At 40.8% G+C, this 23912-nt stretch overlaps 1 protein-coding gene and 1 long non-coding RNA gene across 4 annotated transcripts in view; one reads left to right on the top strand and one right to left on the bottom strand.

The window, feature by feature from the left end:
* Positions 1–23912, top strand: part of LOC311285937 — a 458548-nt gene that overhangs the window by 421093 nt on the left and 13543 nt on the right. The gene's annotated exons all lie outside the window — the stretch shown is intronic.
* chst10 (carbohydrate sulfotransferase 10) overlaps positions 1–23912 on the bottom strand; it is a 69597-nt gene that overhangs the window by 43691 nt on the left and 1994 nt on the right. The window contains exon 1 of one of the 3 annotated variants that reach the window (XM_084401812.1): positions 23574–23661. The exons of the other annotated variants lie outside the window; for them this stretch is intronic. The gene's annotated coding sequence lies outside the window, so the exon portion shown is untranslated. Of the gene's footprint in view, positions 1–23573; positions 23662–23912 lie in introns of those variants that run through there. 3 annotated transcript variants of the gene reach the window in all.

Below are 23912 nucleotides of genomic sequence, written 5' to 3'. Positions count from 1 at the left end.
AGAAAGAAAAACTACAGACATCTTTGAAGTTTCAAAGCAAGACACACTGAACTATGGGGGAAGTCAAGACAGCAACCTAAGCATGAAACATCTGACCAGGGTAACCCCAGACCCCACCCTATCCAATCCTTATCATCATGCAAGCAAAGCCCTGCAAGAACTTGAAGAGAGACTGCAAAAGGAGATGGAAGCTGACTCTCAGCAATCCGAGCCTGAACAGGATGAAATAGAAAGAGTCATACTCATCACCAAAGAACAAATCCAAAGAGATACTGAATCCATGCGAAAAGCCTTGGAGGAAAACATGCGAAGAGAACATCAGAGACTTCAGAACTACACAAAAAAAACAGACCCCACTCAGCCATCCTTAACAAAGAATACAAGAACGTGTCAGGGACCCTGCTCTTGGAAGAACTCCCCCAAAGCAAACCACACTGGATAAGAGGGGACAATTTGAGAAGAAGGTCAATGAGTGGAGCATATCTGCATGAGGACAGAAGAGACCAACTGAGAGAGGAACAAAAACAGTGCCCCATCCTGATTAAAGGACATCAAGGACAGTATGTGCCGTGGGCGGGACAAGATCTGGACGGACTGATAGCACGCCTACCTGACATACATGAAGGGGCGGGCAAATGGATTCGACTACTGGAAGAAGAGACAATGGGCAAGATACTAGCCATCGGAGACATCAAAGCCTTGTTGGCAAAGTGTGTGGGAGGTGCAAGAACGAATAAAATCTTGGATGATTCAGGACTCAACCAAGCAGTTGACTCGACAAGGATGGATGCCATACCACTTGACCATTACAGAACAGTGATGTGGCAGGCCCTAAGAGGACATTATCCCACCCAGATGGATCCAAAGTTATTAAAAGGGGAACCAATGGGCGAAGAAGAAAACCCAACCACCTACGTCCAGAGACAATAACGAAGATGGAAGCAAGAGCTGGAAAAAGACCCTGAACGAGATCCAGTGATAACAGTGCTGTTCAGGGCTGCCATAATGGAAGCCATGCCAACTGTTGTAAAAGCCAAGCTGGAAGATGTAGTGGGACTGAATTCAAAGACGACAAGAGAGTTCTGTGACCATGTGACTCATGCAGTAGAACAATACAGGAAGAGTGAACAGAAGATGAAGAATCAAGAAAGAGAGCTCCAAAGAAGGCTGACCCAATTACAGCTGGATGACCTAGTCAATAAAAAGAAGAAAATCCAAGCTAACATAAAAGATGTTGAAGATCAGTCAGCAGTTATGGCAGCGGTAAACATACCGAACCCAGCTGCACAAGCCATGCCGCAGGCACCAGCCCCTATGGGTCAGAGCACATCCAACACCACAGGAAATCAGCAACAGCCAAGTGCACCAATTGTGATATACCTACCTGAACAGCAAAACAACAGAAATGGAGCAATGCCAGGAAGAGGATGAGGAAGAGGAAGAGGAAGAGAATACAACAATCAACAAAGAACACAAGACATTCAAGGCATGTGTTGGGGATGCAACCAGCCTGGACATACCAAGAGGATCTGTTCTATTAACCCATGGCCCCAAAATGAACCCCTGCGTGACCAAATGTACCAACCATGGCAACAGACTAATCAGAACCAGCAGAACAGTAAAAAAAAAAAAAATTGTGCCATAATCTGAGTTTCATTGTACAATGATATATGACCCCCCTTAGAAACCCGAGATTAGAAAATGACTGGTTAGAAAAAACGAGGGGACAGAGAGTATATTTGAATTCAAATGATATAATCGTAGGACCAGAAGGGACAGCATTGCAAATTGAAAAATGTGACTTTACTAAAACATGGTTTAGAGTAGACGATTCAATCCCACATGTAACTCTTTACCTGAATGAAGGGTGTCAAGCGAAAGATATAGGCCCAATGATGTTGAAAGCCACAGAAAAACAGTGGGAAGCCACTGAAAACCCTTTCATTTTTCAAACACCAGATATGACACATCTTAAAATTGTATGCTCGACTAACATGTTAAGGATCCCTAAATTAATAGTAGAGACAGAAAAGAAAAATGAATTGAAGTAAAAAATGGAGGAGCTGAAATTGGAGATGGAACAAAAGATACCGGTAGAGTTGTGGTCAAAGCATGATACAGATGTGGGCCTGGTGAAGTCAGCCAATCCTGTTAGAATTAGAGTAAAATCAGGAATGAAGTTGCCAAGAAAACAACAATACCCATTGAAGTTAGAACCAGTAGAAGGAATCAGAACAACAATTGAGGGATTGGTAAAAGCTGGAGTGTTAGTTGAAACTGTTAGTTATTGTAACACCTATTCTCCCAGTTGAAAAGACCAGTAAGTCAAAATGGAGATTAGTGCATGATTTAAGGGCAATCAATGAGATAGTAGAAGATTGGCCGGCAGAAGTCCCAAATCCACATGAGCTACTGAAAAAATGTTCCACCTGCTGCTCATTATTACACTGTAATTGATCTCTGTTCTGTAAGCAATATACATACACTAGGATGCCCTAAGGATTTAAACACTCACCACTTGGTCTTGGACCAAGTCCTGAAGCTTGATTTGGAAGATTTAAGACTGGATAAAATATATTTTATATTTTTATATTGCATATTATAGCACCAAATTGAATAATGTTGCTCAAGGCTACCCACCATGCTATCAACAAGACTTAGACTAATATTTTGAACAATGACATTTTGTTTTAACCCAGGCTAGATGTTTGACATACTCCATGTTACTAACATATCCTGATATTACAATAAGGAGATTTACTGCAGCAAACTCAGCTAATTTTGTCCAGCTAGAGGGGGAGGGAACACCTCATTAATGTATTTTTGCCTCTCTAGCCTTTACTCGTCTGAGACCAGATTTGGAATCAACACCAATTGTTGATGCAGACGTGGACTACTTTGTGGATGGCTCGTGTTTTAGAGACCATTTAGGCAATCATGCTGGTTTTGCTGTTGTATAGAGAGATGGAGATGATTTCAATTCTGTTGTGATGCAGCATTGTGAACAACCTTGCTCAGCACAATTGGCCGAACTAAAAGCACTTACTGAAGCTTGCATGTTGACTAAAAACAAAGTAGCCAACATCTATACCGAATCTCCATATGCTAATGGCGTATGTCATCTCTTTAGTGCAGTATGGAACAGAGCATGTGAGCGGAGTGGAGCGGGAGCGAGCGGGGAGCGCGAGCGGGCGGGTCTTAGACTGAGCGCAGAGCGGCATTTTTAAAAGGACGGAGCGTTGCTCTATTTCCGCTCCAATTTCGCTCCGCTCACCACGAGTCTGAAGCATGCTCAGTCACCCAGAATCCATCTGTCTTTCACTGTCACCAACAGACTATTTTCAATCAAAACTCATTCAAAATGGAGTTCCAAAAGTACTTCAAAAAAGAAAACGAGAAATCATACAGGTGTACTATTAGAAAACGAACTAACAGTGACAATGTGGTAGAAGAAAACGAATGTGGAGACATCGTTTCAGTAAGTAAAGATTCCTTTTGGAATCTTAAAAGGCACATTTCCCGAAAGCATGAAAGTGTGCTACGTGAACACGCTGGGAAGAAAGCCAAAGGTTAGCAAATTGAATATGATAACTTGTAACAAAGTGTAAATTAAATATAGATTAATATTCAAACAAATTCGTTTTGTCATTCAAGTAGGCATAATGGTTTGTTTTATTTCATTTGTGTCGTCCGTGAATTTGTATTTGATAGAGCTAGAGGAGGAGCAGCAGCAACAAAAGAAAACGGTTGAGGAATTCAAAAGTTTCTTCACTGCACGCAAAGGCCCAACTATAACAAGGGAGAGAAAAAGAGAGCTGGATGTAGCATTTTTTAAAATGATTTACATGGACTATGAACCGCTGAGTGTAGGAGAACGCGAAGGGATGCAACACTTTGCCAGGGCAGCTCAACCGGGCTACACACCCCCATGCTACAACACCGTACGGGACACGCTCATGCCACATGCTCTGGAAGAGATGGAAGCCAAACTGCGAGACCTACTGCAAAATGGTGATGGGCTCGTTCTGTCAGCGGACATTTGGACCAGTAGAAGAGGGCACAGCTTCCTTGGCATCGTGGCCAGTTTCATTGATGGGACGTTCCGGGGGCACACGGTTTTGTTGGGCTGTGAGCACATTCAAGGGCACCACACCGCAGATCGTATTTATCAAAAGTATGAAAGTGTACTGAAATATTGGAACGTGCAACGACGTGTGATTCGTGTCGTCACTGACAGTGGCAGCAACATGATCAAGGCGTTTAACCTCCTCCCTGGCACTGAAGAGGAGGCGGAGGGTGAAGTGACCGCGGATGCCAGCAGCAGCGCAGAACATGAAGAGTAGGATGAGGAACCGCCGGCGCCCTCGCAAGTCCATGTGGAAGTGATAACAACTAATGTAGAAACTATGATAAATCAGTACTTTACTGTGTCAAATTTACATCTGAGATGCCCCATTCACATGCTTCAGCTGGCGATCAAAGATGCCGTTAACGAGCACGACAACATTAATAGGCTGTTAGTGAAAGTCGGCAAGCTGGTGAAAAGTGTACGCAAGAGCACCCTGAACACAGAGGAAACAGACCAATTAGGGGTCCGTCCCACAATTGCCTGCGCCACTCGATGGAGCAGCCAGCTTCGGATGATTCAGTCGGTCATCCGGCTGTTCCAAAAAGACCCGTTATGGCAAAACAAACTCAAGTCTAATGTTGCTAACATCACCCTGAATCAAGTACGCCAGCTGACGCACCTTGTCAGTGTGCTGACACCTCTGGCAGACCTCACAGAAAAAATGCAGAAGGAGCTGGGGAACCTGGGGATGATCCTCCCTGCTGTCACAGAAATAAAATCCCTGCTCACCGATGACACTCACGCTGCACTTCCAATGGGCATCGCTGCTTTTGCAGAAACATTGGCAAACAACGTGTCAACTCGCTATGGAATATACTATACTGATAAACATCTCATTTTAGCATCAGTGTTAGATCCCCGTTTCAAGACAGAATGGATAATCCGAGATGAGTCTGTATGCAACAAACTCAGGGAGATCTGTGACCTCCTCATAAAAGAAGCGGAGGAAATTAATGCTCCCAGTGGGACACCCGAGACGACACACCACCCGCCGCTGACCTGAATCCCGAGCCTGAACCAAAAAGAGCTCGCCTCTTCGGGTCATACTTCAACGAGCAGCAATGCATTACCGGAGACGCCAAAGGTGAAGTTGAAAATTACCTCTCATCCCCGAGACAGAACCCGGACGCAGATGTCATTCGATTTTGGAAAGAAAACTCAACGTCTTTTCCCCGCCTGTCTAAAGTGGCTCGCATTGTGTTCAGCATCCCAAGCGGGTCTGCGAGCGCAGAGAGAGTTTTCTCCGCTGCTGGCTTGCTCTCAAGAAACCACCGCATGAGTCTGAAGCCTCAGACATTGTCCAAACTTGTGTTCTTGAAGGTCAACTCAAAAGAACTGTAGATAAGGAAAGCAATTCATTTTTTTTTTTTTTTAGTTTGACAACAAAGCCAATTTAAATTGAAATCCACGTGCACACTGCGCAAAAGTTCAGTTAAGAATTTTGGCCTTATAGTTCATTTTAAAACTTTGATGTAGGCCTATAGCCTGTATATTTTTATTTATATAATTAGGCCCATTAATTTGTTTAATTTTACAGCAGTTTTTTTTTTTTTTTTTTACAATTGATATAAGCCAATTCAAAATTTAATCCTGCGCGCTGCGCAAAAGTTCATTTGTAAGAATGTTGGCCTAATAGTTAATTTACTTTCAAAATGTTTATGTATATTTTTGTTTATATAATTTTTATTTATATTATTAGGCCCATTTATTCGTTTAATTTTACAGCAGTTTTTTTTGTACAATAGATATAAGCCAATTTAAATTTTAATCCTGCGCGCAGCGCAAAAGTTCAGTTATAAGAATGTTGGCCTAATAGTTAATTTACTTTTAAAACGTTTATGTATATTTTTGTTTATATAATTTTTATTTATATTATTAGGCCCATTTATTCGTTTAATTTTACAGCAGTTTTTTTTTTTTTTTGTACAATTGATATAAGCCAATTTAAATTTTAATCCTGCGCGCTGCGCAAAAGTTCAGTTATAAGAATGTTGGCCTAATAGTTAATTTACTGTATATGTATATTTTTGTTTATATAATTTTTATTTATATTATTAGGCCCATTTATTCATTTAATTTTACAGGAATTTTTGTGACTAATTTGTAATTTGTCATTTGAAATAAAATATTTCTATTTGAAAAATGTTGTTGTTGCTCATTAGTTCTTTAGGAGGTAAGGCTGTGGTCTAAGCTAAAAGTCATAGGCCCCTATATAGATTTTTTTTCTTTTTTGGAGCGAGCGGGGGGGCGATTTGAGTGGAGCGCGAAGCAAACTGCGTTGAGCGCTGAGCGATAATGAGCGGAGCGGCCTGATGTAGCTTTGAGCGGGGGAGTGGAGGGGTGAACAGTTCCGTGAGCGATGAGCGGAGACTCTCACCGCTCCACTCCGCTCACATGCTCTGGTATGGAAACAAAGAGGATTCAAAAAGAGTGATGGAACCCCAATCCAACATGGGGACCAAGTTACTAAACTAATCACAGCAATGATGTTTCCAAACAAATTGGCCATTATCAAGTGTGAAGCTCATAAAAAAGGCAATAACTTTGTGATCAAAGGTAAAAATGCGGCTGATATACAGGTGAAACAAGCCTCAGGATGTCAATTAGCAGTTATGGCACCATCTGTTTTGATTCAGCCCCTACCTACTGTAGACAGCATTGCTCAAATGCAATCCAGAGCCTCTCGATCTGAAATACATATATAGCAGCAAAGGGGGGCGACAAGAGAGACACTAACAATATATATGGAGATCACATGAAGGCCATATGATAGACCCCACCCCATTGCTTAACATTTTAATTCCAGATGCGCATGGTGTTGACCATTGCGCAAGGGGGGAGATTAGATTATTAGAAAAATTAAATTATTAGAAAAATTAAATTAGAAAAATAAAAAAGACAAAGATTCACAAAATAATGTCAGAAAAGGAACAGCAACTCCAAATAGGCTCTATCCCAGTTCAAGAAGGACCCTTTAAACATCTAGTGATGGATTATGTGGACATGATAAAATCAGTAAAAGGAAAAGATACAGAGACAGTTTTCATAGATAGATTTAGCAGATGGGTCGAAGCAGAACCCTCAGCAGACCAAGGAGCAGAAACTGATAAAAAAATGTAACCAAAGAATTCATCCCAAGATTTGGCATACCATCTCAGATTAGCTCTGACAATCAACAGAGCCATTAAGACTAAGATCAAGCAATGGATGCCTTAGGCCATCAGCTAAAATACACCAGAAAAATGACATGGCAAAACATACAAGCTCTGAATTGGCTACTGGCAGAAAAAGGAGGGGTATGTGTGATGTTTGGAATAGACTGTTGCACCTTTATTCCAAATAATACAGTCTCTGATGGAGTTTTTACTAGGGCCATGAAGAAGCTGAAGGAACTGAGACAAGAAGTTGCTGAAAATGCGGGGAGAGACAGACACGTTGGATACTGGTTTGATTCTGTATTTGGGTATTGGAAAGAATGGTTCATTAAGGTGGGAATAATAATAGCTGTGGCTGTTGTATGTTTCTTTTGCTGTTCTGCTGTGTTGTGCCATTTCTCAGATCCATGCTAACCAACGCGGCCGCCAAACAGATGATTAATGTGTCAGTCAAACCATCTGGAGTTGACATCGGGTGCGCAAACACAAGAGTGCACCAAAAATTGGGCCAGGACTGGACGAGATAGATGACTTCCTGTAAGGAGTTCTGGTGAAGGAGTAAGGAATGGGGTACCTTGTTACTTTTGATTTCCAACAGTTTGATTCTGTTTTTGATAGAAAGGGAGGTAGTAACACTGTGTATTTTATTTTTGGGGTAAAATTAGACAGATCATTAGAATATGAATAGAGTAGGGAGTTAGTTAGAGGGGTTTTAATTGTTTCTTTGATTTTTATAAAGGACCCCTTCCTGAGTGTTTTCTTTTTTCTTTCTTTTTACACTTATAATCCTACTGAGAATATTTTTACATATAATCACACTAACAGTCACAAATATGAATATGTGAATGAGAGGGGACGATAAAAGGTTTGAAGCAGGTCATTGCCCGTGGTACGAGGTAATGCAACCAGATATAAAGGGAAAAGATAAGAATGTTTTTTACTATTTTTATCACTTACTAATCATTTTACTCTTATAACAGAGTTCTTTTAATATTTTAAAGTTTTTTATGAATCAAAAGTGAAGTACGTGTATTAGACTACTGGTAGATGTTTCCATGGGGTAAACAGAGAAATTAATTACAAGCGCGGTCGCCAATTGCTGGACCAGCAAGGGCAGGCTCAACTGGTGGTTTAAAAACCCACTGTTTGCTCCAACACCAGATAGTGCCCAGGGCACCTCTGGCAACGATGGAGCAACCCAGATAGCACTCCAGGCCACCGGAAGCGCCTGTGCAGTTCCTCTGGCACCGTGGGACAATCGTAACTCCAAGTCTGCACACTGAGATATGTTGATTATGCTGAAACCAATCTTAAATTTAAGTCTATACACTGAGATATGTTGATTACGCTGAAAAATCAAATGTTTGAAGTAATCTATCCCTTCAAGATTGATGATCGAAAAGGAAGGTGGGATCTTTTACTCCACCCTAGTCAAGTGGGGGCGGAGATGTTTGGTCTCACTATTCCTCCAGGGTGTACCTTTGTGAGTGGGCTTATTGATAAGAGAGATGGATGGTCCATATTGGCCATGATTGAAAGATAATGGAGAGAGGCCTGATCATGAAGATACATTCTGGGACAGAAATGAAGGTGGGACTAGGATTAGTCCCAAAGGGGGGATATGTTGGAGAATTTTCCTTTGATTCATGTCTAAGTATGATGTAATGAAACAAAACAAAAAATGATGACAAGCATGAAAAAATAGGTCTGAAGAAGGATGAGAGAATGGAAAATAACCAGTATGCATCAGCAATATGAAGTGTCAAAACAAAGTATGAAACAGAGCACCATTGTGTGAGGTTTGACCAATAGAGAAGACATGTCTAACTGTGCCAAGGTCACCAGGCGTGACAGAGGGGAAGAGATAGATTTGAGAGTATCCATTGGGCACCTAGAGACAAGAAAAAAGTATAAGACATGAACACTGGCCAATGTAACCACAGATGTCCGGACGGCCGGCCGGCTTCTCACTTTGTTGCTTGTAAATAAAGTTAATTCTTCTGACCTGGAACCTCGACTCTGAGAAACTTCTTCGAGACCTGAACCAAAAAGAACTATGAATTTGCCACAACATAATTTGTAGAAATCCCGTAAGCAAAATACATGTATAAAACAAAAATAACATGTTAATGGCCTTGTGTCAGAACACAACAGGTATGAAGATATGTTTGGTTTTTTACTTTTTATTCTAACTTTAAAGCTAGATTATCCTTTGAAAAGTGTAATACAGTATTTGATTTTTACACACGCAGTGTTTTCGCCAACTGGCCTAAACCGTTGACCCCTGAAGTTATGACTTCTGAAGGCCTCTCATGTGTAGATTCACTCGGTTGAAAAATGGTATTTTGTCATTTAAAGCTGCATTCAGTAACTTCGGGATTTCTTCGCTGTATTCTCGCAGGTTTCTCTCTAGAGCTCCCCCCACAGCTTCGGAATAGATATTTGACAACACTGTTGTAAAAACTCGTTGGCTATTCTCAGACACCAGAGGCTAGTAGATCAACGACATCAAAGCAGATGGGATATTCTTTAAAACGTCTTCTTCATTCGGGTTCGAACAGTCTGAGGGAGCGCAATAATGACAGCATTTTAGCAGATTTCTTTTGGCCGTAAAGCAATTGTTTACATCGCGAGACCTGATATCACGCGAGACTTCCTGACCAAAGTTGCAAGTGCGTATTTTCCGCTCACGGGCACCAGGGGGGTGCGAAACGACCACCATTCAACCCGAAATAAGTAATATAACCATTCCAATGACTCCGAAGCTGTTCAGTTAAGGTAAAAAAAGTTACTTAGTTCACCTTTAAACATCTGAAAAAATAGCCTGTGCTTAATATCTGCTAACTCTTTATTGTGATCAGCATGCATCAGCAATATGAAGTGTCAAAACAAAGTATGAAACAGAGCACCATTGTGTGAGGTTTGACCAATAGAGAAGACCCCAACAGATATTCTATTGACTATAAGTAACTCAACTATATCTCAACTTATTCTAACCCTAACCCTACCAGTCCACTAATACTCTACTAACACTAATGAGAGTTTACTTTACAAACTCTGACTCTCACAAGCGAGTTAGTGGACATGCAGGTTCAACACTTGTAACGCTTGGACCAGATAACTCGAGAGAAATCGAGGGAAGAAAGAGCTTGAAGGCGGAAAAGGCTTTATCACGCACATTTAATGATAAGTGCACAGGCAATGCAATCCTCTCATACATGAGAGCTACTCGTTTTTAGCGTCACAAAACTTAGTCAACAAATAAAATAGCCTATACAGGAAAAGGATAGAGCACGTCTAGCATCTACAATGGTCTCAACTCATTCCCTCTCACCTCCAACTACATCATCACGCATAGTACACGTCATGAGTGACGTAACCATCTCTCTTAAAGGGCACACTGCACTATAATGTGATAAACATGAATACACAGTAACGATCGTTACAGATTCCCCCCGGCAAGAAAAGGCTGTCCCCAGCCGTACACAACATAAGCACATAACTGACATACATGTCAGCATGAGCAACACATTACACAGTATACCCTCCAAAAGCATTCTCACAGAAAACAAAAAAAAACCTGTGACAATATACCATATGTGCAAAATACAATTTTCCTTTTTCTTTTGAACATAACCTGAACTTAGAAACCACCTTCAAATGTACATGTTTATATTTCCTTATTGTACCAAACATTTCAAAAGATACATTTCAAACATCGCATTCAAACCATCAAACACAATATTACTTAAAGTCCAATCTGTCAGTATGATACTCGTTAGTCCATCCACTTTCTGACCAACCAGAAGTAATTCTAGGGGCTAACCTAGGTCTGAGATTGTAACAAGGACTTTCTGGGGCAAAGTCCAAGTCAGGGTGGTATGTACTACCTATAGACTCACAAATGTCAATGTCATGAACAGTGTCAGTGAAGTCATCACAATCAAAGTTCTCATCGGGTAGAGCAGTGTATGTCTCTTGAGATATGTCCCCATTCAACTGAGTTGTTTGCTGACATTCATCAGATGCATCAAAGGGCATTTCAGATGCGAACTGAGGCACATCCATCATGTTACTGTCACACAAGTTTCGAGTGTGGAAAGGCTGTTTATTTACAACATGAAAGACTCCAGCATCCTCACCAGTGTTCAACTTTGTAAGCCTATAGTTCACGTCAGACAAAACTTTAGTGACACGGTATGGACCAGAGTACAAGGGCGCTAGTTTAGCGGTAAAGTTGGCTAAAGCGTCTGACTTAGGGTGAGTTCTCACTCTGACAAGGTCACCAACGTTATAAGAAGCTGATCTGCGCCTCTTATCATAGTGCAGCTTTCTTTTTTCGTGACTGGCGTCCAGAGCTAACTTGGCATGATCATGCGCTTCTTTCAGCGACAACCTCAAGCGTTCAGAGTACGGGATTTCAGTCTCCTCCATCCCAACCCAGGCTGGTTGAGTGACCAGATCTAGTGAAGTGTCCAACTCTCTCCCATATAACATCATGGCCGCAGTTTCACCCGTGCTTTCATGAGGTGCAGTCCTTAGTGCAAAGCAAATTTGTGGGATATATCTGTCCCAGGAGGTGTGTTTCTCATCCACGTACGCTCTAATGGCTGTTTTGAGAGTACGGTTCACCCTCTCTGTTGCATTAGTCTGCGGGTGATACGCAGTAGTCAATCGATGTTCAGTTCTCAAGGCAGTAAGCATCCGTCCAAACAGTTCACTCACAAAAGGGGAACCTCTATCCGAAATCAAGTAAGTGGGGGCCCCGTGACGGGAGAAAACTTCACTCAGTAGTTTACTGGCAGCTACTTGAGCCGTGGCTTCTCGTACAGCAACTATCTCGACCCACTTTGAAAAGTAGTCAACAAACACCAAGATGTGAGCATTTCCTCTGGATGTACGAGGTAAAGGGCCAACGAAGTCCACACCCACATACTCCCAAGGCTTCTGAGGCTGAATCGGAACCATCAGACCGGAAGGCTTTCTTTGGCTTGGTTTCATCAGTTGGCAAACTGTACAGGATGTCACATATTTATTTACTTCTGATGCCATTTGGGCCAGAAGAATCTCATTCTCAGTCGGGCTAAAGTCTTAGTAATTCCCAGATGACCTGCCGTAGGATGATCATGCTAATACTTTAGCAAGGTACCTTTGAGCGACTCTGGAGCGTACAACTTCAACTCTTTCAAATGGTGGATACCGCAAGCATGTTTTGGATCATTGAAGTATAACAGACCATCCTGAATGGAATACTCGGAGCATTCATCAGTGTCATCTTTTTCAAGCGCAGCCTCCATTTTACGGAGAAGCTCACCTGTGACTGGATCATCCAGTTGGAGCTGTCTGATATGAGAACGATCTGTCACAGAAGAGAGTGTTCGAAGATCAAGACCACCAATCACAGCGTACTCAGGGAGTATATCCATCGGCGACTCCTCAACATCTAGTGGATTTCTAGACAAGGCATCAGGCACTTTGTTTCGATCACCAGGCTTGTGAACAATGTCGAAATTGAAATCCTGAAGGCGGAGAGACCAACGAGCGAGACGTCCAGTGGGATTTGGACGTGACATTAACCACTGAAGTCCACTGTGGTCAGTGAAGATAGTGACGTGGAGACCCTCAACGTAAGGTCTAAAGTGCTCAAGGGCCCAAATAACTGCAAGGCACTCCTTTTCAGGTGTGGAATAAGGCTTCTCGGCTTTATGTAAGGCTCAACTCGCGTAGGCCACAGCAACATCTCTACCATTTTCATCTTTCTGCATCAACGCAGCTCCCAGGCCCCCATCACAGGCATCCGCATGGATGAAAAATGGGAGATTGAAATCTGGAAAACTTAACACAGGTGCTGAAGTTAACTTTCCTTTTATAGTGTCCATAGCATCCTGACAAGCACTGTCCCAGACGAAAGGTACGTTGGCTTTTGTGAGGTTGAAGAGTGGTTCGGCAAGGCGGGTGTAGTCTTGCATAAATCTGCGGTAGTAACCCGTCAAGCCTAGGAACTGTCTCACTTGCTTCACGTTTACAGGTGGTTTAAAATCCGTTACGGCCCTCACTTTGCCCTCTTCCGGTAAGATGCCACACGGACAGACCCGATACCCCAAAAAGGTAAGTTCACTGTGACAGAACTGGCATTTGGCTGGTTTAAAGGGATAGTTCACTTTGAAATTAATTTTTGATATGTTTTAGCTTACCTCAAGGGCATCCAAGATGTAGGTGTCTTTGTTTCCGCAGTAGTTTCAATTTTGATATTTTTAGGTCAAACCGTTCTTGTCTGTCAGTCATATAATGCAGGTCTATGGTCACTGTCTCAAAACACAAGCACAGAGTCCAAATTAAAACAATTCCCCATCGTCCAAATTAAACAATTCCCCATCATAAGTACACATTGATGGCCTAAGACACGAAACGAGCAGTTTGTGATGGGGAATTGTTTTAATTTGGACTCTGTGCTTGTGTTTTGAGCCAGTGACCATAGACCTGCATTATATGACTGACAGACAAGAACGGTTTGACCTAAAAATATCAAAATTGAAACTACTGCGGAAACTAAGACACCTACATCTTGGATGCCCTTGAGGTAAGCTAAAACATATCAAAAATTAATTTCAAAGTGAACTATCCCTTTAATGGACAATCCGGCAGACTGGAGCCTCGAAAACACTTCCTTCAGATCCACAAGATGCTGCTTGAACGTGGGCGACGCCACAACAATGTCGTCCAGGTAAACCGCACAGGACTTATAGATGAGTCCCGCCAAAACGCTGTTCATAAGCCTTTGAAAGGTCGCCGGTGCATTGCACAAACCAAATGGAAGCACTCGGAACTGAAACAGTCCACAATGAGAGTCAGTCCACAATGAGAAACAAAAGCAGTCTTCTGTCTCGAGTCTTCTGCCATGGAGACTTGCCAGTAACCCCGAGCGAGGTCAATCGTCGTCAAGAATTTCCCACGTGATAGGAAGTCAAGGGACTCGTCAACTCTCGGTAATGGGTAAGAGTCTTTAGTAGTGAGCTGGTTTAACCCATGATAATCCACACAAAACCGTGGTTCGCCACAAGGTTTTTGTACCATCACCACTGGAGCAGCCCAAGGGCCCGTAGCCGGTTCAATAATGCCTTCATGTAACATTTTCTTTATCTGGTCCTCGATCAATTGCTTTTTAGCTGGCGAAGTACGATAAGGAGGAAGGTGAACAGGTTTTGCATTTCCCGTGTCAATGGAGTGCTCAGCTAGAGTGGTGTGGCCTAGATGACCGTCGAAGAGATCTGGAAAGCTTCCAATTAGGTCAGCCAACTGTTTTTTTTTCGGCAGTACTCAGACACGCTTCCTCAATTTTATCATGAAGTGCTGACGAAGGAACTTCCATGAACATTAAACTGTCATCCGACTCATGGTCTGCTCCGCTATCCAAATTCTCCATGAATAAAGGATTATCGCCCATTACGACAGTTCTAGATGGGACGTGAATGGAAATGGAAGCACGCAACATGAAGTCCATCCCTAGGACCAATGTAGAGGAAAGGCGTGGCACAATAGCAAACCAATGATAAAACCGCTGACCCATGAAGCCAAAAGCCAACCATGTAAGCCCCACTGGCTGGCATGCTCCACCATCTGCCAGTTGTATAGGGGGAGAAGTCCATGGCTGAACTCTACCCTTCAATCCGCCATGATTCTAAATAATGTCTGCCTGCACTGCAGAAAGTGATGCGCCAGTGTCAATTGTAGCATCCAGCACCTGGCCACGTAGGTTAACTTTAACAGTAAATGGGGTACTCCAATAGGAAGAGGATGTGGGATGTTTCGCGGAGGCAATCCTCCCTCCAGCAAATAAATTCGCCTCAATTGACTTACTGCGCTGTGCAGGAAAAGCGCAGTAAGTCAATTGAGGCGAATTTATTTGCTGGAGGGAGGATTGCCTCCGCGAATCATCCTCCCCCCTTTGTAGTTTCCCTCATGCGTGACAAAGGGGGTATTTTCACCTGCATCACAGCTGTCAAATCTGTTTCTGTCTCTTGTATCAGAAAAAGGTCCTGAACGCACATCAGGAGCCTCACTTCGTCGCCGTGAGCTCTTTCCTGGAAGTAGGTTGCAGTCTGGACATGTGCGTGAAGTGAAGCCAGGACGTGAGCACTTGTAACAGTAAGTGTCTTTAACAAGATTAGCTTTACTCTGCGCTGAAGTTGGGGAACAACCACTTGGTCCAATGACTACATGGAGCTCATTAGCTCTCAGAAGGAGATCCATGACTGAGGAGACAGAAGTTCCATAGAGTGCAACTCTGTATTTTTCAAGGGCATGTTTAGTAATGAGGTCAATTTGTTCTTGCTCTGGCGGGGGTGTTTTTAGCTTCTTGAACTCACTTAGCATGTGGGCCACAAAGGTGGGTAGGGGCTCTTCAGGGCTCTGTATGTGATCTAAAATGCCTCTTAATATCTGCTCCTGACTGTTGGAAGGAAGAAAGACTGTCCTGAAGAAATCACAGAACTGTGACCATGTGACAACATGTGAGTCAAGGACAGTAAACCATTTCTTTGGTTCCTTCGACAAGAATCGTGGCAGCTCTAGAAGAATTTGGGCATCAGTTAAGTCAAGCGAGGTTCTGTAAACATTTACTGATTGGAGCAGGTCCTCTGGGCTTACATGTCCATCACCCGTGAATACAGGTGGCTCGAGCCTTGACTGGTGCAGTACAGATGCAAGGATTCTACTGGTATTACTCACATCGCAACAATTTGCCTGTGGTGAGCATGTCAAGTGTCTATGGGAAACATTAGCAGTAGACGTACCTTGTGATGGCACCTGGCCTGTGGAGACACGGATATGTGGCGTAGAACTAGCCATCGGAGGTAGCTGATCATGTGGCGCTGCAAGGGTGTCCACATCAGGTGGTCCCCACTGTCTTAATATTCTCTGCTGTAACTCGAGAGAGTCATTTAGACATTTCTGCAGCACAGATACTTCAGCCTGTAGACGTTCCACTTGAGTCTCCAGACCCATGACAGCATGCCGAGCTGACTTGTGTCTCTGTCTGGGAACAGAATCTGGTAATGAGTAGGTTAAGTCAGTCTTAAAGTCTGGGTAGTAAGCCATCACAGTAAATGCGCATTTGCACAAACAACAGTACAACACTGTAACATTCACAATGTAACCCAGAAAATGTAAATTGACATTAATATGCACAGCATCAATAGAATCTCAAACAAAATTTAGCAAACTGTGTAGGGAAGAGAAAAAAAAATATTGTCACCAAAACCATACAGATTCACCTTTTTTTTTCACTTATTAGGCCTATATTGTCCTTCAGTGTATTCAGAGCAAAGAACACGCTGCCTCAGAGTGAATGGAAAGCTCTCAAAGTCACTCGACCTCGCAATTGAGTTCAAAAGTTAGAAATCAGCCAGTTCACATCAGTAAGTTCAGTTCACGATGGATTTGGAGAAAATAGAAAAAACAAGAACACAGTTCAAAAATTGTCCGTTTCTTCCGTGCTCACAAATACAGTTCAGATGAAAGCGCATAGGCCGCACTGTCCGTTTGTGCATGAAACATAGTCAATGTCCTCACACCCCAAGCAAAAAGAGAGAAAAGAGAAAGAGAAAAAAATATATATATGTGTATATATTTCTACTGAAATTTCCACAAAAATTACGAGCAAAAATGTCAATCTGCGTTTGGGACCAGTTAGGAAGAGAGAAAAAAACGTAGCACACGGTTATTTCGAAGAAAAAAACAAAACAAAAACAATCAGACTGAAGTGGAAAATTTTCCGCTCACACAGCATAGCACGCGGTCCGCGCACGTGTCGTCCAGCATTAGCAAGCTAATCCCACCAGTCTCTGTCGTACCAGTCGGATCATTCCAACAACCTCCACACACGACCGGAGATGTGGAAATACCAGGTTCCACGTAGATGACGGATCCAGCTTCAAGTTGTTCGGGCGCCAATTGTAACGCTTGGACCGGATAACTCGAGAGAAATCGAGGGAAAAAAGAGCTTGAATGCGGAAAAGGCTGTATCACGCACATTTAATGATAAGTGCACAGGCAATGCAATCCTCTCATACATGAGAGCTACTCTTTTTTAGCGTCACAAAACTTAGTCAACAAATAAAATATACAGGAAAAGGGTAGAGCACGTCTAGCATCTACAATGGTCTCAACTCATTCCCTCTCACCTCCAACTATGTCATCACGCATAGTAGCCTACACGTCATGAGTGACGTAACCATCTCTCTTAAAGGGCACACTGCACTATAATGTGATAAACATGAATACACAGTAACGATCGTTACACACTACTATAGTCAACAGCACGTTCAAAAGGACCATCAAAATAGTGTTACCAAATTATGACTTAAAAACGTTTTAAGTATTACATTAAAAAGGCGTAATTGACAAAAATTGTAATTCTGAATTAAGTAATAATTAAGTCGAAATTATGACTTAAAAAGTTGAAATAAAAATTATGACTATGCGTCATAATTATGAGATGAAAAGTTTAAATGATGACATACTAAATTGAAATTATGATAGTAAATATTCCATAGTGAAATTTTCTGAATTCAATATCATTTTGTTTGCTTGTTTCTGCAGTTCGTGGCCTCTAAGACTATGAATAACTAAAAATGATTATTGATGAACTTGAATAACTTGAATTTTGTTGGCAATATACAAAAAAAAATTGTCTTCCCATATGGGAGAAATTCTTTTGGGAGAACTAACTTGTAGGGTCTTTAACAAAAAAGTCTCCAAAATCGAGGAGGTCAAAGGGCATGCTTCCTGCTATAGCTCTCCCCAAAGTCTGTTCTGTCGCATCAACAAACGCTAACATTTTAAACTTCTACATATATTTTGAGTAGATAACCGATAGTATATTCTCAGTAAAGGGTTTCACCCTGTGTGTTTCCGCACTGATTAAGGATAGTTCGGGAGATACAAGTAAAAATTATCTTTTTGATCGTGTGATAGATCATAGCTACCGTAGAAAATGTAAGATCATGCTTTGAATTAAGACGAGTAAAATTAAATATTCGCTCAAGACCAACTTTACTTATCACACGATATGTCTCTGAAATTGTGTGGTGATTTTCCAAATGATGCAAACTTAGTGTAAATAAGAACAATGTGGAGTCCTCGGATTTCTTAAAAACAACAAAACATTGTGACAAACTTTGACAACATGTTTCATGTTGTATGGACAAAAATACTGTTTGAAATATTTTTGTATAAATAAGATCTAAGACGCCTAAGTACAGTTTTTCAACAATCTAAAGTTTTTGAACAGACGCTGTTTAGTAAAAATAATACATAAGTCTTCTAAGAAGATAAATAGAAGATATGATTTTTATAAAACTTTAAAGATTTGATTTAAACAGTCTTTTAATTTTAAAATATCTCATTTAAACTTTTAAGGTTATGCTTTTAAATGAATTTAGTATAAAACTCTGGATGTAGTATGCTCTGGAACGCAGACTAGATTTACTGTGACATTGTCCCCCGAGGCTCACCTGGTCTGTACGGGTCTGAAGCTTCAGTTCACACTGTAGTTTATCCCTGAAGGATCTGGGCCTGTTTTGTTTATGACAACTTAAACTATTGGCTTTTTGGATTGTTTTTTATCATTGCATAAAGAACTTCTTCACCTCTCTGGAAATGTAAGGTGTTTTTATTTATATATTTATTTAGCTAAAACTTTGTTTACATTTTTAAAATACATTTTAGTAACATATGTTATTATTCATTGGTTATATATTTTATTAATAATAACTTAATTTAAAATAAAGATTAGTTCATTTTTTAGAACCGTGTGTGTGTGTGTGTGTGTGTGTGTGTGTGTGTGTGTGCGCGCAAAACAGCTTAGAAATGATATTAAAATATTTATTTATTTATTTCATTTTTGAAAATGTACAAATGTAGGTTTCTGTGATGGTCGTGTTTAGGTGTACGGGATAGAATATGCAGTTACAGTACAAAAATCATTATGGCTATGAAAAGCCCCCACCATAAAAATTGAAACCCCCGCATGGACAAAAAAAAAAAAAAAATGCTGATTGAATCTTTTCATATAAATGAGATTTAAGACGACTAAGTACAGTTTTTCAACAATCTAAAGTTTTTGAACAGACATTGTTTAATAACAAACTTTAGGGTCACTGTTAAACAAAATCATTACAGTAATCTTCTAAAAGATAAATAGAAGATATGAATGTATTCAAACTTTAAAGATTTTATTTAAACAATCTTTCATTTTTAAAAGATCATATTTAAACTTTTACGATTATGCTTTGAAATAAATTTAGTGTGAACAAAACTTTGGCTCTGGAAAGGCGTAAGCAGACTAACATTACATACGCTGTGACATGATGCACATAGAGATTAGTTCATATTTTAGAACCGTGTGTGCGCGCGTGCAATACAGCTTAGAAATGATATTAAATTATTTATTTATTTTATAGTTTTCTGTGATGGTCGTGTTTAGGTGTACATGATCGAATATAATCATTATGGCTATGGAAAGCCCCCAATGCGCTCAGGAATGCAGAGGTTGTGAGGGACCCTATGAGTCAGAGACCGACAGACGGAGCTGGAGAGAGAGAGAGAAAGAGAGAGAGAGAGAGAGAGAGAGAGAGAGAGAGAGAGAGAGAGAGAGAGAGAGAGAGAACCACTGTGATTTTATATTATATTTTTTATATAATTTTAAAAAGAACAATGTTTTTCAACTTTACTTTAATTGGCACGATAATTATTTTAAAGGATAGAATGTTTTTTTTGTATGACATTGTTTAATCACAGTGTCTGAACAGCACGTTTCAGATGTCAGAGCTCAAAAGGGTGGGAGGGGAATCCCGTGACACACACACACACACACACACACTCACACACAGATGGTCACATCTCCTCTGATGTCTGATCTCCACACACACACGAGCACATTTGTGTGAGATAAACTTCCACAGTTTTTCCCTTATCAGTTTCACATTACAGCCCGGATATGCTCAGGAATATGTAGGAGGATCGTGTGATAGCCTACCAACTTCAAAACAAAACCTTCTTCTGTCACGTTCAAAAGGCTTCAAAAACACACACTAACTGTCATGCCATGACATATTATTATAACAGCGTCTTCAAATGATCAAAACTTCAAAAGGCTTCAAAAACCTTCTGTCAATATCAAAAGGCATCAAACAATTAATACTTTCTGTGAATATCAAGGGCTAGGAGGGGACAACCTGTCAATCAAAAGTCAAAACTAACTGTCAAACCCCTTTGATCCCTTTGTTCTCTGTTGATCCCTTTGATCCTATGCCAAAAGGGACGGGTCACCTGTCACCGGAAGGGGCGGGGCACCTGTCAATCAATCATTTTTTGACAGGTGGTGTATCATATCACTACTCACCGCCATTTTTAATCTCTCTGTCGACACCTCTTATATTCCGAAAGACTGGAAAGTCGCTGCTGTAATCCCTATTTTCAAAGGGGGAGATAATTTAGACCCCAATTGCTATAGACCAATTTCTATTCTGCCCTGTCTTTCTAAGGTTTTTGAACACCTTGTCAACAAACAGATCACTAACTATTTTGAATCAAACCACAGCCTCTCCGATATGCAATCGGGCTTTCGAGCTGGCCGAGGGTGCACCTCGGCCACACTCAAAGTCATAAATTACATCATATTTGCTATTGATCGCAAACATTACTGTGCAGCAGTTTTTATAGACCTGGCCAAGGCTTTTGACTCCGTCAACCACACCATCCTTATTGGAAGGCTAAAGAGTCTGGGTCTCTCAAATCACTGCCTCGCCTGGTTCACTAATTATTTCTCAGATAGATTTCAGTGTGTCAAATCTGAGGGCTTGCTATCTAGCCCACTGGCTGTCTCTATGGGGGTGCCACAAGGTTCAATTCTTGGCCCGATACTATTTTCGGTCTACATTAACGATGTGGCCCTGGCCGCAGTTGATTCTTTGATACATCTATATGCAGATGATACTATTCTCTACACCTTCGGCCCATCTATGAATATTGTGTTAGACAACCTCCAAGCGAGCTTAAATAGCATACAACATTCATTCCGTGGTCTCCAACTAATTTTAAATTCTAGTAAAACCAAATGTATGATCTTTAATCGATCTCTCTCTGCACCTTCCTATACAAAAAAAATGTCCACCCTGGACGGTTTTGTATTGGAAATTGTTGACACTTATAAATACCTAGGTATTTGGTTAGATTCTTCACTCTCCTTCCATACCCACATTAACAATCTCCAATCTAAAATAAAATCCAGGATTGGCTTCCTTTTTCGTAACAGGGCCTCTTTCACTATCCCCGCTAAACATGCTCTTGTGAATATGACTATCCTTCCCATCTTAGACTTTGGTGACGTGGTCTACAGATCCGCCTCTAACACTCTCCTTAGAAAGCTAGATGTATTATATCACAGTGCTATACACTTTGCTACCAACGCCCCATTTAGTACTCATCATTGTAATCTCTACACACTCATTGGTTGGCCTTCCCTTCACATCCGACGACAAAGACACTGGTTCTATTTCATCTATAAAATGTTCCTAGGCAAAGGCCCTACCTACTTGAGAAACCTAATTTCGGTAGCTTCTCCCTCTCGCAATCTGCGATCAAGTAGGTTTATCTCATTAACTACTACCAATGTCCGCACTTCCTTTGGCCGTTTTTCTTTTCAGTTTTCTGCCGCTAATGACTGGAACGAACTGCAAAAATCCTTAAGGCTTGAATCAATAGTACCGTTATCCGCTTTCAAACGATTGATATCTAACCTATTGTCACACCATTGTTCATGTTAGCATTACCATTTTCTCCCCTGTGCAAGCTAGTGCAATTACTTTATCGTTTTTTCTTTTCTTTCTGTATTGTTATTTGTCAATAGCGCATACTGCACTTTATTTTACACACAGTTTAATTATCTCGTATGTTCTTATTATTGATCCACTAGGAATACTGTCTAGTTATTGTATTTTGACTTATTTTTGTACGATGCACTTTTGACTGAACAACTGTTTGTAACCTGTATTACACTGTCTTGTCTTTGTGTAACTTTATGTTGTCTGCACCATGACGCTTTATCTTGGCCAGGTCACCGTTTTTAATGAGAATGAGTCCTCTATGTGCCTACCTGGTTAAATAAAGGTTAAATAAAAAAAATAATAAAAAAAAAAAACACTTTTTGAGAGTGAGCAAAACCGCACCGCTTTTGTGTCTGTCCCCATAAATTCAAATGAGCTACTGCTCCTGGCACAGAGGGCGGAGCTACAACAGTGTGTGTCCTTTTACCTCACACAGACATGCATTGAAAATTTCAAAAACTTTTAGCCTTTTATGTTTAAACTGGAGTTAGACAATGATGGAGAGACTCAAGAAGACATGTAGAATGCAACAGGACATTTCTGAATGGTTAGTTGATGAATTTATGTAGCTTATGTGTATTTATCTTCTAGTCATTGATTAGCATATTCTGTCATGATAATCTATAAATCGCATTCCCGGGGGGCGGGGTTTACATACATTTTAGGGTTAGAGATGTCACTAACCCGGGAGGAAGCTTGTGTAGTCCCTACCAGCCGTTTGTTGTAGTCCTTAAAAAGCAATTTCTTTAAAAGCTTTGTAACTTTGCAGATGTTGTTTATGCTCAGACAGCAACATTACACACTAACTAAGGTTAGAAAAGTAAAATCATAATCAACCACCCCTTTAAAATTACTAGTGGAGTTGTATGGCTCTCACTGAGCCTCCTTGACAAACCTATTCGGTAAATAGAATGTATACGGTCTGTTACCTTATATCAGGTGGATTGGTTCTAAGTTAGCCTCCCAGACAGAGAATGTTGCTAGGTCTCCTCTCATTTTGTTGAGAGTTACCCTAGCTGAGACCTCCGCAATCTAGTTCCGCATGGTTAGGCATTAGAATTAACTACTCCTACTCTCATTTTGGAGAGTTGTTTTGCTGAGGCTCATCAGAGCTTCTTCATATGGGCCTTAACCTGAAATCACTCTGCTTGTCTGACAAAATTTATTTTTTAGAAATGATTAATTTTATATTTTAGAAATCTGAATAGGGGAAAAAGTCTGTAAACAAATATTTTTCCATACTCTTTTCTTTTTTCTACATACTTTTCCAGACCTGGAAATAAATCAAATTAAATTCCATACTTTTCCAAACTCTATAGGAACTAGTACATGATGGATTGCGGTTATATCTGTGGAAGCTGCGGATTAATCCACTGGTCGGGTGGGTCAAGTAATAAAACATACCATTCCATAAATTGCAGGTGGGTCATGGGTGGATGAGAGATAAATCATTATTGTGTTGATTTTAATAGACACGGAACTCTCAATTCACGGTAAAACTCAACAAACGTGCGTCAGTCTTTTACTTTCGTTTTCAACAATATCTCTTCAGGGAAAACCAATCAAGGAAATCATATGCCTAGAGAACATCCCAGTGGTCATTATATAAAACACAAAGCAAGGAACCTACAAGAGACAATGCTTAATAACTTACTAACTAAAAATACAGTACATAAGCTTCAGATACATTTTGGTAACACTGTAGTTTAGGGTCCAATTCTCACTATTTAACTAGTTGATAAT

Source organism: Rutilus rutilus (assembly GCF_951802725.1).
Source record: "Rutilus rutilus genome assembly, chromosome: 2".
Lineage (NCBI taxonomy): Eukaryota > Metazoa > Chordata > Actinopteri > Cypriniformes > Leuciscidae > Rutilus > Rutilus rutilus.
This window is presented reverse-complemented; position numbering and strand designations above follow the sequence as displayed.